Here is a 17,090-nt window from a genome sequence, read left to right on the forward strand (position 1 = left end):
TCTCCCCAAGAGAAATGAAAATATGTATACATAAATAGGATTTTACATAAATATTCATTGCAGCTTTATCACCAAAAACTGAAATCAGCCCAAATATCCATCAAGAGATGAATGGATAAACAAATAGTGGTATAGCCATGTATTAGAATATTATTCAACAATAACAAGGAATGAATTATTGATACATGCAACAACATGAATCAGTCTCAAAATATGAAAGAAATCAGACAAAAAAGTACATATTGTATGATTCCATTTAAATAAAACTTATAATTAAAACTAATCTATAAAGATAGCAAACCAGTACTTACTTTGGAAGCAAACAGAGAAATTACAGTGATGCACCAGAAAACTTTTGAGGTGGTGAAAATGTTCAGAATTTTTATTGTGAAGATGGCTTTACATATACATATGTAAAGACATAAAATTGTACCCTTAAATGTGTGCGATTTATTGTATGTCAATTATACAATAAAGCTACTTAAATATTTGTGTGTAGGGGTGTGTGTGTGTGTGTGTGTGTGTGTGTGTGTGTCACATGTAGCCTATGTAGTATACAAAAATTAATTTTGGCCAACCCTGGAAGATACCGCAAAGAAAGAGGCTGAGCAGCTATAGAGTTGCTAACTAAACAGTCTTGCTGAGCAACTATAGAGGTTGATTTGCTATCCTTTTACTCCAGACAAGTCTGTATGAGTACTCCAAGGGGAGAAGAAACATGCGTATATTTATTGAAAAATCATTTATGATTTTAGAGCAATGCCTGCAAATTAGCTGATGTGATATAATAGACATTTACTGATGAGTCTTATTGGTTAGTTTTAAGGACATCACTCTTACCAAGTGATCATAATCACTTTTTCATAACATGTTATTTCTGGAAGTCTTCAAGAACAGGAAAATGTAGAGAAGAGGATCAATCTCCTTGCTTCCACTTATCATACTTACCTAAAAAAAAAAAAATTATGATTAAACCCAACTGTTTACCTCATCATTTCCTGTACTGGGTCAGCTGAATGATTCTAGAGAAAATTATACAACCATGCCTATGCATTTCCTTTTGAATTTATGTCAAAAAGTTTCAAATGACACTAGTGCCAAAAATAAATGAACGCCCTGATAAATGGACTTTCCTGCTTTTCACAAATGACCATTTTATATTTTGCCCTCTTTCTTCCTCAGACATTCTTCTCCTGCCTCTCTGACCTAATAATTGTACTTAATTCACTGAATCTTAATTCACTAGAAACAATCACAAAAGAACTTTTATATTTCTCCTAGCACCAGATCTACTAATCGACCAGTTTTTTGTATTATGTTCACTGCTTTTCCTTCTTTCACAATCGTCTAGCAACCATCTATTGAACCCCTTCTTTTTAAAAAAAATTATAATTAATTTACAATGTTGTGCCAATTTCTGCTGTACAGCAAAGTGACTCAGTTATGCATATATATACATTCTTTTTAAAGATTCTTTTTCATCCTGGTCTCTCCCAGGAGATTAGATAGAGTTCCCTATGTTGTACAGTGAGATCTTATTTATCCTTTCTAAATGTAATAGTTTGCATCTACTAACCCCAGACTCTCAGTCCATACCACTCCCTTGGCAACCACAAGTATGTTTCTCCTTGTCCTTGAGTCTGTTTCTTATTTTGTAGATAGGTTCACTTGTGTCATATTTTAGATTCCACATATAAGTGATATCATATGGTTTTTGTCTTTCTCTTTCTGACTTACTTCACTTAGTATGAGAATCTCTAGTGCATCCATGTTGCTATGAATGGCATTATTTTATTCTTTTTTTATGACCAAATAGCATTCCATTGTGTATATATGCCACATCTTCTTAACCCATTCATCTGTCAATGGACATTTAGGTTGTTTAAATGTCTTGGCTATTGTAAATAGTGCTGTTATGAACACAAGGGTGCACATGTCTTTTTGAATTATAGTTTTGTCCAGAAATATGACTAGGAGCGGGATTGGTGGATCATATGGTAGTTCTATATTTAGTTTTCTGAGGAACCTACATACTGTTTTCCATAGTGATTGTACCAATTTAAATTCCCACCAAGGAAGGAGGGTTTCCTTTTCTCTACACCCTCTCCAACATTTGTTATTTTTAGCCTTATTAATGATGGCCATTCTGACTGGTATGAGGTCATGGTAGTTCTGATTTGCATTTCTCTAATAATTAGTGATGTTGAGCATCTTTTAATGTGCCTACTGGCCATCCATATGTCTTCTTTGGAGAAATGTCCATTTAATTCTTTTGCCCATTTTCCAGTGGTTTTTTTTTTTCATTGTTATTGAATTATATGAGTTGTTTGTGTATTTTGGAGATTTAGCCCTTGTTGGTTATATCATTTGCAAATATTATCTCCCATTGTGTTAGTTTTTTCACTTTTTTATGGTTTCCTTTACTATGCAGAAGCTTTTAAATCTTAATAAGAATTCCCATTTGTTTATTTTTGTTTTTGTTTCTATTGCGTTGGGAGACTGGTCTAATAAAACATTTGTATGACTTATGTCAGAGGATGTTTTGCCTATGTTCTTTTCTAGGAGTTTTATGGTGTCATGTCTTATGTTTAAGTCTTTAAGCCATTCTGAGTTTATTTTTGTGCATGGTGTGAGAGTATGTTCTAATTTCATTGATTTACATGCAGCTGTCCAATTTTCCCAGCACCACCTGCTAAAGAGATGTCTTTTCCAATTTATAATTCTTGCCTCCTTTGTTGAAGATTAATTGACAGTAGGTATATGGGTTTATTTCTGAGTTCTCTGTTCCATTGATCCATGTCTGTTTCATACTGTTTTGATTACTGTAGCTTTGTAGTATTGTCTGAAGTCTGGGAGAGTTATGCCTCCTTTTTTTCCCCCCTCAGTAATACTTTAGCAATTCTGGGTATTTTATAGTTCCATATAAAATTTTGGATTATTTGCTCTAGTTTTGTGAAAAATGTCATGGATAACTTGATAGGGATTTCATTAAATCTGTAGCTTGCTTTGAAAACCCTTCCTTTTTGTATAAGGGATTCATTTTTTTCTTTCTTCACATTTAAATAAGGGAGTGCCCCAGAGTTCAGTCTTTGGCTGTTTTATTTACCTAACTTTTAACCTATACTTTTTCTCTGGGTAATCTCCCTTAGTTCTGTGGTTTTAAATACAATCAATATGCTACTGACTCAAAAATTTAATCTCTCATTTTGGTGTGTCTCTGAATTCAATTACATTTCACCTTCATTGCCACTATTCAGTTCAAGCCACCTTCATATATTGCCTGGACTATTGCACCAACCTCTTCTTTCCATTTTTGCTACTCCCTTTCATCTATTCTTTGTGCAGTAGCCAAAGGGATATTTTTAGAGCCTAAGTAACATCATGTTTGTTCTTGGTTTTAAAGCTACGCAGTGGTTTGTACTGCCATTAGAATATAATCAAATTCCTGACTATGGCCTAAAAGAGGATGACTACAAGCTAACTACAGCTTACAGACCAAATCCAGTCCCCTACATTTTTTCAGGAAATAAAAGTTGTATTGGAACACACCCATGCCCATTTATTTACTTATTATTTGTGACAGATATACTGCCACAAGTGCAGAATTGAACAGTTGCAACAGAGACTATGTCTTGCAAAGCCTAAAATATTTACTGTCTATCCTATTAAGAAAATATTTGTCATAGTTCTGCTGTGGCTCATTGAGATTAGTGGCATCTTGGGAGCACTGGGATACAGGTTTTGATCACCAGCCTGGCACAATGAATTAAGGATCCTGCATTGTTGCAGCTGTGGCTTAGGTTGCAACTGCAGCTGGGATCTGCTCCCTGGCCTTGGAACTCCATATGCCACTGGACAACCAATAATGAAAAAAAAATTGTCAGTGATGTTTTATGACATCTTCACAAGGTGGAGAGAAAAAAGAAAACAGCAACAGTTTGAAAAAAGTTTGGTGAGATTACTTGAAGTCAAAGTTGAGGAATTTTGAGCATCTTTGGCTTCATTGGTGACTCTTTAGGTCTACCAGGGGGTTCGCCAGTGTTCTTATGACCTTTTTCAAAAAATTTGCTGATAGACTAAGTTTATGCCTTTTGCCAAGAACTCTGTCAGTAGGGGTAGGTGCACTCTTGAAAAATTTCATGTGTAGGTGTAATTGGAACAGAACTGTGTCTCAAGATGAAATTGTTTTCACAAGGACAATTTTTCAATTTTCAAAAATAAGTGAGAAAATGCTTTGCTATTCAGAATTTTGCATTTAAAACAATTTCTCAGGAACATATCTGCTTTGTACATAGATAAACATCAAGTTAGCCTTCCCTCCTAGAATTTGTCAAGGTGACTTCAGGCCAAACAATGCCTATCAGGCTATTTTAAATCCCTCTATTTATAGAGTTGATGCTTCTTGAGGATGCTTTGGCCTTGCAGAGTCAAGAAAGGTGTTTAAACTGAGGATGTGAATAAAGGAATGTGAAAGAAATTGATATAGGAATAAAGAGCATTACTTTCTTCACATAACATTTTTAGAGGATAAACACCCAGAATTATGTTGCTATGTTTCTAAAATTTATTATATCACCACATTACCAATTCCCTAATATTGACTGCCAAATAAATACTGCTGAAATATTGAATCTGAACAGGATATGGTATGTCATTAGCACATGAGCACATTTATTGAACAACTATAACCAAAACAAAAGGTTTGTTTTCTTTTTCCCTGCTTGTTTGTTGTTCAGGTTTTTTATTGTGGTAAAAATATGTATAAAATTTACCATATTAACCATTTGTAATGTACAATTCATTAGTGTTAAGTATATTTACATTGTTGTGAAGCCCATCCCCAGACTCTTTCTTCTTGCAAATCTGAAACATTGTTCTTCTTGCAAATCTGAAACATTGTACCCATTAAACAATTCTACTTTTCTCCCTTCTGTCTGCCCCTCATAACTACCATTCAACTTTATGTTTCTGTGAATTGGACTACCTTATATCCCTCAGTAGGCATAATAAGATATCATTTGTCTTTTTGTGATGAGCTTATTTCACTTAGCACAGTGTCCTCAAAGTTTATCTGTGTTGTAGCATATGACAGAATTCCCCCCTTTTTAAGGCTGAGTAATATTCCATTGTATTTACATATTACATTTTGTTCATCCATTCATCCATCCATTAACATGTGTGTTGCTTCCATGTCTTCCCTACTGTGAATAGTGCATTTATGAACCTAGATGTTTAAATATCTTTTTGAGATTCTGCTTTCAGTTCTTTTGGACATATGCCTAGAAGTGGGATTTGTAGATCATATGGTAATTCTATTTTTAATTTTAACAGAAATTTTATTTAGTATAATTAAACTTAATATATTGGAAATTTGTTTTCACTCCTGTATAGTTTGTTTCCTAGTGTAGTTCATTGAAGATTATGAAGAGCAGAGATTTAAATGATTTAGCTTTATGGTGAGGAGGTAAACGAGTTCACAGTAGGAACGTAGGAAGATCATACTAAAACTCCTACTTAGATTTGAAACCCTGGTTTAAATTGGTGATCAGAAATGTATAATAATGATATAAGGTGGATGTATTATTTACAATTTCTACTACTGCTGTCACCACCACCACTACTACTGTACCATGGTAGAGATTGGCTTTTGAGTTGATAGCTGGGACATTTTACAGTAGGAGAGGAGTCTGTACTGTACAAACCATCAAATGTTGAGTTCCTTATTTGAGGCACTTTCTCTGGAATGTGCTTTCCACTCTTTGGTCATAAAGAACAACATGGTCCCTGAGATGACCTATTCAGAACGACCAATTGAAAATAGTCATTAGGGAAGCAGCTAGAAATTCAGGCCCTGAGGTCATCATCATGTGTAGCTTTTTAAGTTTCTTTCTGAAAGTTCAGAGTCATTAAAGTAATTCCTCAGCAGGGGCTCCACTCATCATGCTTTGTTTTGCAGGGGTAATTACCATCAATACTAATGGGAATTCTCTATTTGACTCAAAAAGTAAGCACAGCACTGGCTCCTGAAACAGAAAACAAGAGTTATTGAACTCATCTAAACATTCTGCCCCATTTGCAAAGAAGGGATAATTCAGTGGGCATTAGAAAAACACTTTAATAAATTCTTCCTTTACTCCTGCACTTATTTTTTATAGAATTTAAGAATGCATAAAAATGTAAGATAGTGTTTACTGAGACTAGAACAACAACAATCATGTAAGTGCTTATTATGTGTGAGGCGGTATGCTTAGCATTTTACTTGGCTCCATGGAAGCCTCACCCTATGAGGAGTATGGCCAGGGGAAGGTCATGTCACAGCCCCTTAAAGTATTGACACAATGAACAGATCTGAGTGCTCAACTTGACTCTTGGCCTTAGGGAGAAATTAGAATATCAACAGAGAAGTTCAAAAATTTCTAGATTCCCCAGTCTCTGAGATTTTCTTCCCAATGGCTTTATTTCACAGAGGCTTTACCATCTCAGTAAACATCACTGGGATTACAGTTGCCCTGGCTAAAAACCTGACATCATCCTTGATTTCTCTCTTTTGCTTATAAGTGATATCCAGTCCCTCAGAGGAAATCCTATCAGCACTATTTACAAAAGTTATCCAGAATTTGACTACTCTTCAACACTTCCAGCATTACTACTCTGGTCCAAGCCACTATCACCTCTCTCCTGAATTAACTAATTTCTGTGTTTTGTGCCACGTACCTAGTTAATTACAAACACAGCAGCCAGAGGACTTTGGCACTTGCCATTCCCTCCGCTCAGAATGCTCTTGTACAAACATGGGATGGCTTGCTGCCTCACCTCCTGCCTTCAAATGCCATTTTCTCAATTGCCCCATCAGAAATTGCCACCCTCCTGACAGTCCATAACCTCCTTTCCTTCTTTATTATTTTTCTCTTTGAGTTTATCACCTTCTGACATATATATATTCTACTTACTTTGACTGGGCATTTTGCATCTCCCTCCACTATAATAGAAGCTCATAAGAGCAGAGATTTTTTTTGTTCTATTGTACTTACTGCTGCATCACTAGAATGACGCTTAATGTACAGCAATCACTAAATTTTTATGAATGAATGAATAAATAACAGTTGTAGTATAAACTATATAATCTAGCCAGCTCTTGTTTCATTGGCTATGACAAGAAGATATCTATCTCTATCTCTATCTCCATATCTACATCTATGTCTATATCTATATGCCAGAATAGGAATGCAGAGAGCAACAGTCAGAGTAGTTTTTAAATCTTTGGCTCTATCCTGACATATACTAAATCCTGGATAATAACCTAACTGATGCCTGATGAGAAACTTCATGATACATCATTTTATGTAGTGGATTTTTAGAAGTGACTGAATCATCAAAACTCTTCTTTGGTACCCGCCCCTAACCATCAGCCTTGTAGAAGGGCCAAGTATTAGCAACATTTTTACTATGAGTTGCAACTGCTCTGACCCAGGTGTAACCATTAGAATTAGGTTTAGCTGTGAGTTGTGCAAAATAAGAATAAGTGACATAAACAAAGTTGATGCACTCATACCTCTCTTTTTCTTCCCTCTCTCTCTAAGTTAAGTCTAGTAGTAAGCAGACTAGAACTTGCTTGGCAACTGCCAACAAGGAACAAGACTTCTTCTAGTTTGTTTCCCCCCCCCATTCTCGAGATAAGTGTATATTTCATGGTATGAAATGGCTATTTATTTATTTATTTATTTATTTATTTATTTATTGGTCTTTTTGCTATTTCTTGGGCCGCTCCCGCGGCATATGGAGGTTCCCAGGCTAGGGGTCTAATTGGAGCTGTAGCCACAGGCCTACACCAGAGCCACAGCAACGCGGGATCCAAGCCGCGTCTGCGACCTACACCACAGCAACGCCGGATCCTTAACCCACTGAGCAAGGGCAGGGACCGAACCCGCAACCTCATGGTTCCTAGTCGGATTCGTTAACCACTGCGCCACGACGGGAACTCCTGAAATGGCTATTTAAACTCCATCCATCAAGTTCACAGTTAGCAGAAAGGTTGGAATACTCAGAATGGTCTGTAAAGTCCTCATGTCAAAAAGGAATTGTATTTCCAATGATGTCGGAGGAGGTATTAACAATATTAAAGGAGTCAGCTTGGGGGGGGGCTCCCAGTGATCAGTTTGAGCTTCACAACAATTATAATAATTATAACTAATGAAACTAAGTAGAATCTAGGATTGGACAAGCACTGGTAGTGGTGCCAAAATAAAAGCAAGTTAGTAAAATATGGAAAAATGTGAACTAAAGATAAATAAAGCTTATTATATAGGTTTTGTTTAGATTTTATTTTATAGAGTTAATGTGTTTTTTTTAAATTTTTCTTTTAAATATATGTTCTTTAGCATTCATTCCAAAATGTACAATAGCATGTGGTTATGAAGGAGAACCCTGGAGCTAGACAGACCACCTAAATTTGATCCCAACTTCATCATTCACTATTTCTTCTGTGCCTGTTTCCTCAGTTTTAAAATGAGAATAGTAGTGCCAGTTGGGTTCTTGTGAATTTAAATTATTTAATACATATCAAGCACTTAGAACTATGCCTAGTACATCACAAACTTTCTATTTTGATTTTTAAAAATTTTAAGTTTATACGATCTTTATTTTTCCACTATAGTTAGTTTACAGCGTTCTTTCAATTTCTACTGTACAGCAAAGTGACCCAGTCATATCTATATTTTTTCTTTTTCTCACATTATCCTTCACAATGTTCCAGCGCAAGTGACTAGATATAGTTCCCTGTGCTCTACAGAGGGATATCATTTCTTATCCACTCCAAATGCACTAGTTTGCATTTACTAACCCCAAACTCCCAGTCCATCCCACTACCTCCCCATCCCTCTTGGCAACCACAGGTCTATTCTCCAAGTCCATGAGTTTCTTTTCTGTGGAAAGGTTCATTTGTGCTGTATATTAGATTCCAGATGTAAATGATATCATATGGTGTCTTTCTCTTTCTGACTTACATCACTTAGTATGAGAATCTCTAGTTCCATCTATGTTGCTGCAAATGGCATTGTTTTGTTCTTTTTTATGGCTGAATAGCATTCCATTGTGTATATATACCACATCTACTTAATATATTCATCTGTCAGTGAACATTTAGGTTGTTTCCATGTCTTGGCTGTTGTGAATAGTGCTGCAATGAACATAGGGGTGCATGTATCTTTTTCAATGAAAACAAACTTTCTATTTTTTAAAATCTATGTATCTTATTTCTATACCTACCTATGTATCTCTCTGTAAAGTACAGAAGAAAGGAAATAGAAATAGTTAGAGAGAGAGATTTAAAAATAGTAACAAACATTAGTTTGAATAGGATTTCTGTCACTGTCACAGAAAATCTGCTGACTATTCCAATCATAAATTCTTCAAAGAAAATATCTCCAATACTGAGAAGAATGTCTGACATATAATATGGCTTGTAAGCTGGTGTGAAATACAATACATGTAAAAGAATGGAAGTTAAAATTCATGTTAAGGATTTGGAATATATTTCTGTATTCCATTAGAAATATTTAGCTTTGTTAATCTTTAATGGGTACTCGTAACAGATTGGTATATGTTTTCCCTGTTATTCCTTCTTAGTAATTTTAGAATTTATCAATTAAACTTTAAGACACCAATACATCTCAAAGTTGGTGTACCTACTGTGGCCATGTAACTAAATTCTATTCAGTAATATCTAACTGAAAGTGCATTTCAGGATTCCTTGGAAACCTCCTGAAAAGGAGGATCCATAGTATTCTTTTCTCTCTTCCTTCTTTCTGCTCCCTGGAATACAGATTTGATGGCTGGAGTTTGGGAAACCACCCCAGATATTGAGGCAATGCACTATAAATGATAGCATAGCAAGACAGAGGGAGCAAGACATTATGAAGCTATTATATTATTCTTGAACTTCTTACCTATGTAATCCTTTTTTAACATGAAAAAGATATATGCTTCTATCCTATTTAAGCCACTGTTATTTTTGGATTTTTCTATTCCAGTATATTTGGTCAAATCCAATTCCAAATAACAAATGACTATCCGGTTATTTAATATGTATTTGAAAATATACTGTGTACAGAGCACCCTACTAGTGCACCACATAGGATACAAAGTTGCTTAAGATATTTATCTCTACTCTTCAAGATCTTGTCATTTAATAAAGAATATAAGTACGTACACAAATAATAACAACATAACACAACTTGCATTTGTTGTACACATAATTCATATGTTTTAAGTTTACTCTAAATAATCCTATTTGGGTGGTTACCCATAAGTATATGACAAGTTAATTTAGAGTAATACAGCCAGTCAGAAGTGTACAGAATATTCAGATGCTGATAAAGATTAATGCTCTCTGTTACAATACTTTTTTTCTCTGAGCCATCTCAGTGTCAACTAAAGATATTATGATGGGAAGGTAGAGTCTTGATAACATATATATGTAAAATTATATTTCAGATTTGACTCTGGCCTAGATTGAATTTGGAATTAGGAAAGCTGCATAGATTTAAATCAAAATTTAAGTTAGCATTTGTTTGGTGGTGTCTCTGTTTCATGGTAGGGTGAGGGCATGGCTTGTGTATTCTGTAAAAAAATTACTTCTTACATTGACTTCAACTCATCACAGACAATAATAAGAAAGAACTGGAAAGCAAATGATAAAGGAATATGAATTACACTGAAAAATTCATTAGAGTTTTTAAGACATGTAAACTATCTATAAAACGTCAGAATACACTCCACTGATAAAAGATGCCTTGTGAATTCGTGCCAAAACAAAATGTTTAAGTGATACAGCATGTTCCTTACTTCAGTTTAAAAGTTCCCCTTTAAGATTGTCTTTACAGAAATACAAATAGATATATTTTCTCTATTTTAGGACTAGAAAGGGATGAATATGAACATACTAATGTGTGGAAGAACAGATCACCTGTTTTGCCATCATTATGAATTTATGTTTAGGTTCCTGAATAAATCATTTGAAAATTTGCTTCAGGATGGATCAGATATTTGGCCATTCCATTGTTTAGTTGACCTAGGAGATGTTTTTTAGAGAAAACAGTATTTTATTTTCATATCCTGTCCGTGAAATTTAGATTATAAAAAATTGTTTCAAGCCATATTTCTTTTGTCTAGGCCAAAAGTACCAATTTGAATTTAACTGTTCATAACACTGTTTGTAACAGCATGCATAGTTTTGTTTTTTTGTTCCTTTTCTTTCTATAATGATTTTTATTTTTTCCATTATAGCTGGTTTACAGTATTCTGTCAATTTTATACTGCATAGCAAGGTGACCCAGTCACACATACATGTATACATTCTTTTTTCTCACAGTATGGAGGAATCTTAGAAAACTATACATAATACTACCATATGACCCAGCAATCCCACTCTTGGGCATATATCAGGACAAAACTTTCCTTGAAAAAGACACATGCACCTGCATGTTCATTGCAGCACTATTCACAATAACCAAGACATGGAAACAACCCAAATGTCCATCAACAGATGATTGGATTAGGAAAATGTGGTATATACACACACACACACACACACACACACACACACACATATATATATTATATATATATATACACACACATATATAATATATATATATATATATAATACACACACACACACACACACACACAATGGAATACTACTCAGCCATATAAAAGAACAAAATAATTCCATTTGCAGCAACAGGGATGGAACTAGTGACTCTCAGACTAAGTGAAGTAATTCAGAAAGAGAAAGACAAATACCAGAGTTTTGTTTTTTAACTTCAAAGTACCATCTTCAGCCTTTCCATGTGCCTAAAAGGCAATGTTTTCAGGCCCAGAAATGTCTCTTTTCCATGTTACATACACAAAAGAATTCAATGGGCATTAATAATTAAAAATTTGTTTTGTGGTGAAATTTCATTGCCAAAGAAATACCCCTTAGAAAGGCAGCCTGGTGATGAAGTAGAAAAATACGGACTTTGACGTAAAAAACAAAACAAAACAAAAAAAAACCCAGTTTATTCTTTATAAATGTGTAAACTTAGATGGGTTAGTAACTTCTCTGAGTCTCAATTTGTTAAGCTGTGAGGAAATATTATGCAGAGGTTAAAAATGACAAACGTGGAAATTCAGCTGACTGGATTTTGATCCTCATTGGCTATGTAATTTTGGGCAAATTACCTAAACTCTCTTAGCCAAATGCCTCATGTGTAAAATAGGTATAATAATAGTACTCGTTTCACGAAAGTATTTAGAAAAGTATTTAGAACAGTGCCGGTCATAGAGTTATTTTTATGATAACTATTATTGTATCTAAATAATCACTCCATTATTTCTATTGCCATTCTATAAAATGAAGAAAATCATATTACTTTATGGAGGATTAAATATATCTATATCTATATCTATCTATCTATAGATATAGATTATATATATGTATGTGTGTGTGCAACTCAAAATGGGGAAAGTAGATGCTCATTAAATATCAGCTATTAAAATACTTGCAAAGTAGCCTAGAAAATACAGTTTAAAGCCCAGCATAGAGAATAGATGCTCAATAAATGTTAGTGCCATTATGGAAATATTTTCTTTTTCCACAGACTTATCTCTAAAGCATACCAAAAAAAAAAAAAAAGAAATATTAGAAATGCATTCCCATGTGTTAGGAATATTCTCGTAGCTTCAATGTAATGACATTTTAGGGACAAGTCAGTCCTCGTTCACGTTGACATTAGAGAAAAGCCCCATCATGTCTGTTCAACTATCTAAAGAATTACCTACCAACTAACAAATGAAACTGACTGCTTGTGCTTATGACTCTTCCAAATTCTCCTTCATTGACATCAGTGAGGGACTTAAAAAGACTTCCCATTCTGTTGTCCTTTCTGTGAAAGGCTAGCTTTCTTTGGGACATCTATTTTTCCATGTGAAACTGCTGCCGCTGTTTGACTCAGAAAGAACCTCATTTCCCCCTTTGGACTTGCAGCAACTAAAATCACATCACTCCCTAGTGCCCCACTAGGACTCTTGAGATATTATCACTATCCACCAGAGCAAAATATATCTCACCTGATTTCTGCAAGCATTTAACAGGGAAAACCACATTTGGGACTGAGAATGCTGAGTTATAAGCCCTGGGGGTCGAATGGGGGGTGCTGGAAGAGTTCCAGACAATCTGTTTATTTTTATTTTTTATTTTCTGTGTGAAAAGCATGTACCTCCCAGTACCACAGTATAGATGCTGCTGCCAAAACTACTTATTCACTAGCCTCATTTTTCCAGGCTAAGAGTCATACTCCTCCATTTACAGTGATTATCAACATTCTTTACACCAAACTGCCCTCAGAGCGGGGGACTTGGCAGGACTCAGCAACAGTGTCAGCAACTTTTCCGTTTTTGGATTTCAGTTTCAGGAATGGAAGGTTTCAGAGCCCAGACCTATAGATATTTTGCTTGAGGCATCTGTTTCCCTCTGCAGGGGACGGGAGGTAGACTGGAAGCAAGGCTGGGTGTCTGTGGTGATTATTTCCATTGTTTGTATCCAACTCCCAGGGAGGCAACAGAGTCTAAATGGAAAGAGGTTTGGCTTTGGGGTTAGTCAGACCTGTGTTCACATCTCAGCTAAGTCCTTATTTGTGTACAGGTGGGAAAAAAACTTAAATCTTTCCAAGACCCATTTTAGTCATCTATAAAATGGGTTTCATGATTATAAAACTTGCAGTTTGGTGTGAATATTAAGTGACAAAATTATGGAAAGGCTTTCAACAAATGGTCTTTTTCCCTTCAATTGTTGCTTAAATGACCATCATGAGATAGATACATACACCTCTCTTAGCTGCTGTGGGAATTCTTCGCAGAAAATTTGTGCCTGCCTACAAGCTAGAAGTGAAATCAGATAACTAATCATTGCCCCAAATATCTCATCTGTACAGGTCACACCAACCTTGGTGACTTCAGACAATAGTCATAGTGGATTTGGGTGGAGGCGAGGGGTGTTTGGGGGGGTTGTTTGTTTTTGTTTGTTTGTTTGTTTTGCTTTGTAGAGCCACACCTGCGGTATATGGAAGCTCCCAGGCTAGGGGTTGAAACAGAGTTGCAGCTGCCAGCCTCTGCTGTAGCTACAGCAGCACAGGATCCAAGCTGCGTCTGTGACCTACACCAGAGCTCATGGCAATGCCGGATCCTTAATCCACTAAGCGGAGCCAGGGATCAAACCCATGTCCTTATGGATCTTAGTCAGGTTCATTACTGCTAAGCCACAATGGGAACTCCAGTCATAGTGGTTTTTAATCCCAACTCTACTCTCCTCAGTTCCAAACTCTACTCTCCTCACTCCCATCCCCTGCCATCTTCCCACCACTAGTGAAAGTTAATGATTTCTGGCTATTCTTCTGATGCAGTCTCCATTCTATCTACCCCTGGGTATGGTGTTCTGTAGCAGCTATTGTTCCTGTCACAACCCATCAGAAATGACCAACTTTGATGCCTCAGGCGTGGCTATGAGCTTTGCTGATGGCATTTGTCATCATGACTTTTCACTTCTTGCTGCTGCCTTTCTCACGATAACTCTTGTCGTTCCCACTCTACAGATCTTCTCAAGCAGGGAAGCTGCTCTCCTTACAGTGATTGTAGGTGTAGTCTAAGTTTTAGGGCTCTGCTAAGAAACTTGAAACACACAGGTTTCCAGAGGCTGGGCTGGTATGAGAGACTGCTTAGGATTGTATATAAGCACAGTGTCCCTGAGTCAATATCCAAGAATTGAGCCTGAGCAACAGCTTCTTTCTACCAAAAAATCTTAATTGTAGTGTCTAAGCAATCACTTCAGGCTCCAAATATCTTTTATGACTCTCAGGTGTAACTAACCCATCATGGGCATAAAGAATAGCAAAGGCCTCATCCATGCAGCAATTTATCCTGGGTAGGGAGCTTCTTACTTTATTCTTAGAGTTTAATTTTAATTATATGTAATTATTTAGCTGCTGATGCCTTGGGTGGGGGACAAATGTGAACAAAGACAAAAATAGAGCAGTTATTTTGAGTGATGCTAGAGAGTATTCAAGCAGGTAAATGAAGCCCCAAGTCATGGAAGCTTAAAGCGCTTGGCACAGTTTGACATCTGGAAGAATTTGGGTTACAGACATCTAAGTGATAGGAATTAGTAACAGATATAAGACCATAAGACATGTACTTGCTGATCTATTTAGGGAAAAGGAAGAAAGTTTTTCGAAGGCTTGACCTTTGAGCAGTTATACACAGAGAAACGCATAAGCTCTTTATTCACTTGTTTGAATATATTAATACTGTTATCCAGGAGGGCCAGATTAGTATGGGCCAATTAGAGATAAGACATATAGAAAACAGGAAAGTAAGAGAATTCATGCTAAGAGACACTATACAAACCACTTGGAGCTTAGATAATGCAGTCATAAAATGCATACTCTAAGCTGTGACTCTTAAAAATAAAAAGGGCACTGTTACAAAGACACTTTCTCAGACACAAAATTAGAATGTAAGGTCACCCCAGGCTTAGAGCCGCATCAGTTGCTAGTGAGGATTGATCAATAGACTGTGTGTGTGCCTGTGCATGACTTATAATTTACTGTAATTGTTTATACTTACATTAAATGTCAGTGAACTGTACAGTGCTCACTCCATAGCAAGGATTCAAGTCATTTGAATTAATTTTGTTATTGCTACAAATTTTCATGTTAAAAGAACCCCTTTAGGGCTTGTTAACAAGAGGTATTTGTAGTCCCAAGTTTGTAGTCCCTATGTTTATGTTCAAGAAAGGTTTAACATTGATTTTATAATTTGAAATGCTAGTTAACCACCAACTTCATTTTACTTCATGCTCTGAAAACTGGAGTAAGTGCTGATGACTGAGCTGCTCATTGTAGTAAATATTTATATTTATGCAACCTATTTATTTCTATTCACTTCTGAGATTTAATTGTTTTAGTGTTTCCTTTGGTTATAACATTTTTAAAATAAAGTTTAATTTACTTACCTCTTTTGCATGCATTATACTATTTTGTGGTTAAAAGAAAGTACATTCATCCTTTAATCTGAAGTACAAAAGCAGTAAGTTTTGATATATTTTTTAGGTCAAAAGGCCTCATCATGACCCTGTAGACTCAAGATAATGCTTAAACTCTCTAAGGTACGTCATTTGCTAATATGTATAAAGTCATTTAACTTAGAAATATTACAGTTGGTCTTAGACAAAGGCATAGAGAATGATATGCAAAAAGCTGAATAAAAGCACATTGATTCTGACAGCATGTTAAAAAATAAAATTTTGCTCTTGATTTTAAAAGCCATTACTTCTTAAATTACGCAGATGTCAAATAAGTGAATAAAAATGTTCCAACTTTCTTTACTTTCTCAGTTCAGTGGATAGCTTTTCTGCCCATCCCATTTTAAAATCAATCATGAACTTTAAAGAGGTCTTCACTTGAAAGAAATGAGGGTAAAACTCTACACATCTTTCTGGGTACTTATAGCAAATAATATACATCCTGCTTACCTTTACCTCTTCTCCATAAACTGAGAGCAGTCACTCTCTATACACATCGATTGTTGGCATCCTGCCATTTCTTGTACTGAGGAGATTACTTTACTCTAGGGGCATACCCTTTTCTCTCTCCTTTCCAATCAGTTCGACTGGTTTCCTGGTAACCTTATTCTTAAGTGTGTATAGCTAAAATGAAGGCCTACACTTTCCCTCTTCTAGCCACATTCTATCTTTTAAAACATAGAATTTTAGGAAAAGCTTGCTTTCTTGCTTGCTTGCTTGCTTTTTTTTTTTATTACTAACCACAGTAAAAAAGGAGTAGTTTCCTGACAAAATAATGATTTCTTCTAGTTTATTTGCAATGTATTTGTGTTTGGGTCATTCCTGCTTGTATCACATTATCTGATGTCACCTATAACATGTTAGTGGCCAGTTTTTCTGCCCTTTATGAGTTTTGTGAGGACCTGAGGAGCTTATTGTGTAGCCGTGAGTGAAACTGCCATTCTTTGGTTTACCTGAATTTAGGAGTGAGCAT

At 35.6% G+C, this 17,090-nt stretch overlaps 1 protein-coding gene across 1 annotated transcript in view; it reads left to right on the plus strand.

Moving 5' to 3' along the window:
• The window catches only part of LOC110261207 (uncharacterized), a 333,192-nt gene that overhangs the window by 232,920 nt on the left and 83,182 nt on the right, over window positions 1-17,090 (plus strand). Inside the window, exon 7 of the mRNA XM_084964684.1 lies at window positions 16,146-16,201. The gene's annotated coding sequence lies outside the window, so the exon portion shown is untranslated. The remainder of the gene's footprint in view (window positions 1-16,145; window positions 16,202-17,090) is intronic.

Source organism: Sus scrofa, chromosome 6 (genome assembly GCF_054392235.1).
Source record: "Sus scrofa isolate SSC_HxYL_T2T_F1_AM1 chromosome 6, Sscrofa_HxYL_maternal_Yorkshire_Landrace_v2.0, whole genome shotgun sequence".
Classification (NCBI taxonomy): domain Eukaryota; kingdom Metazoa; phylum Chordata; class Mammalia; order Artiodactyla; family Suidae; genus Sus; species Sus scrofa.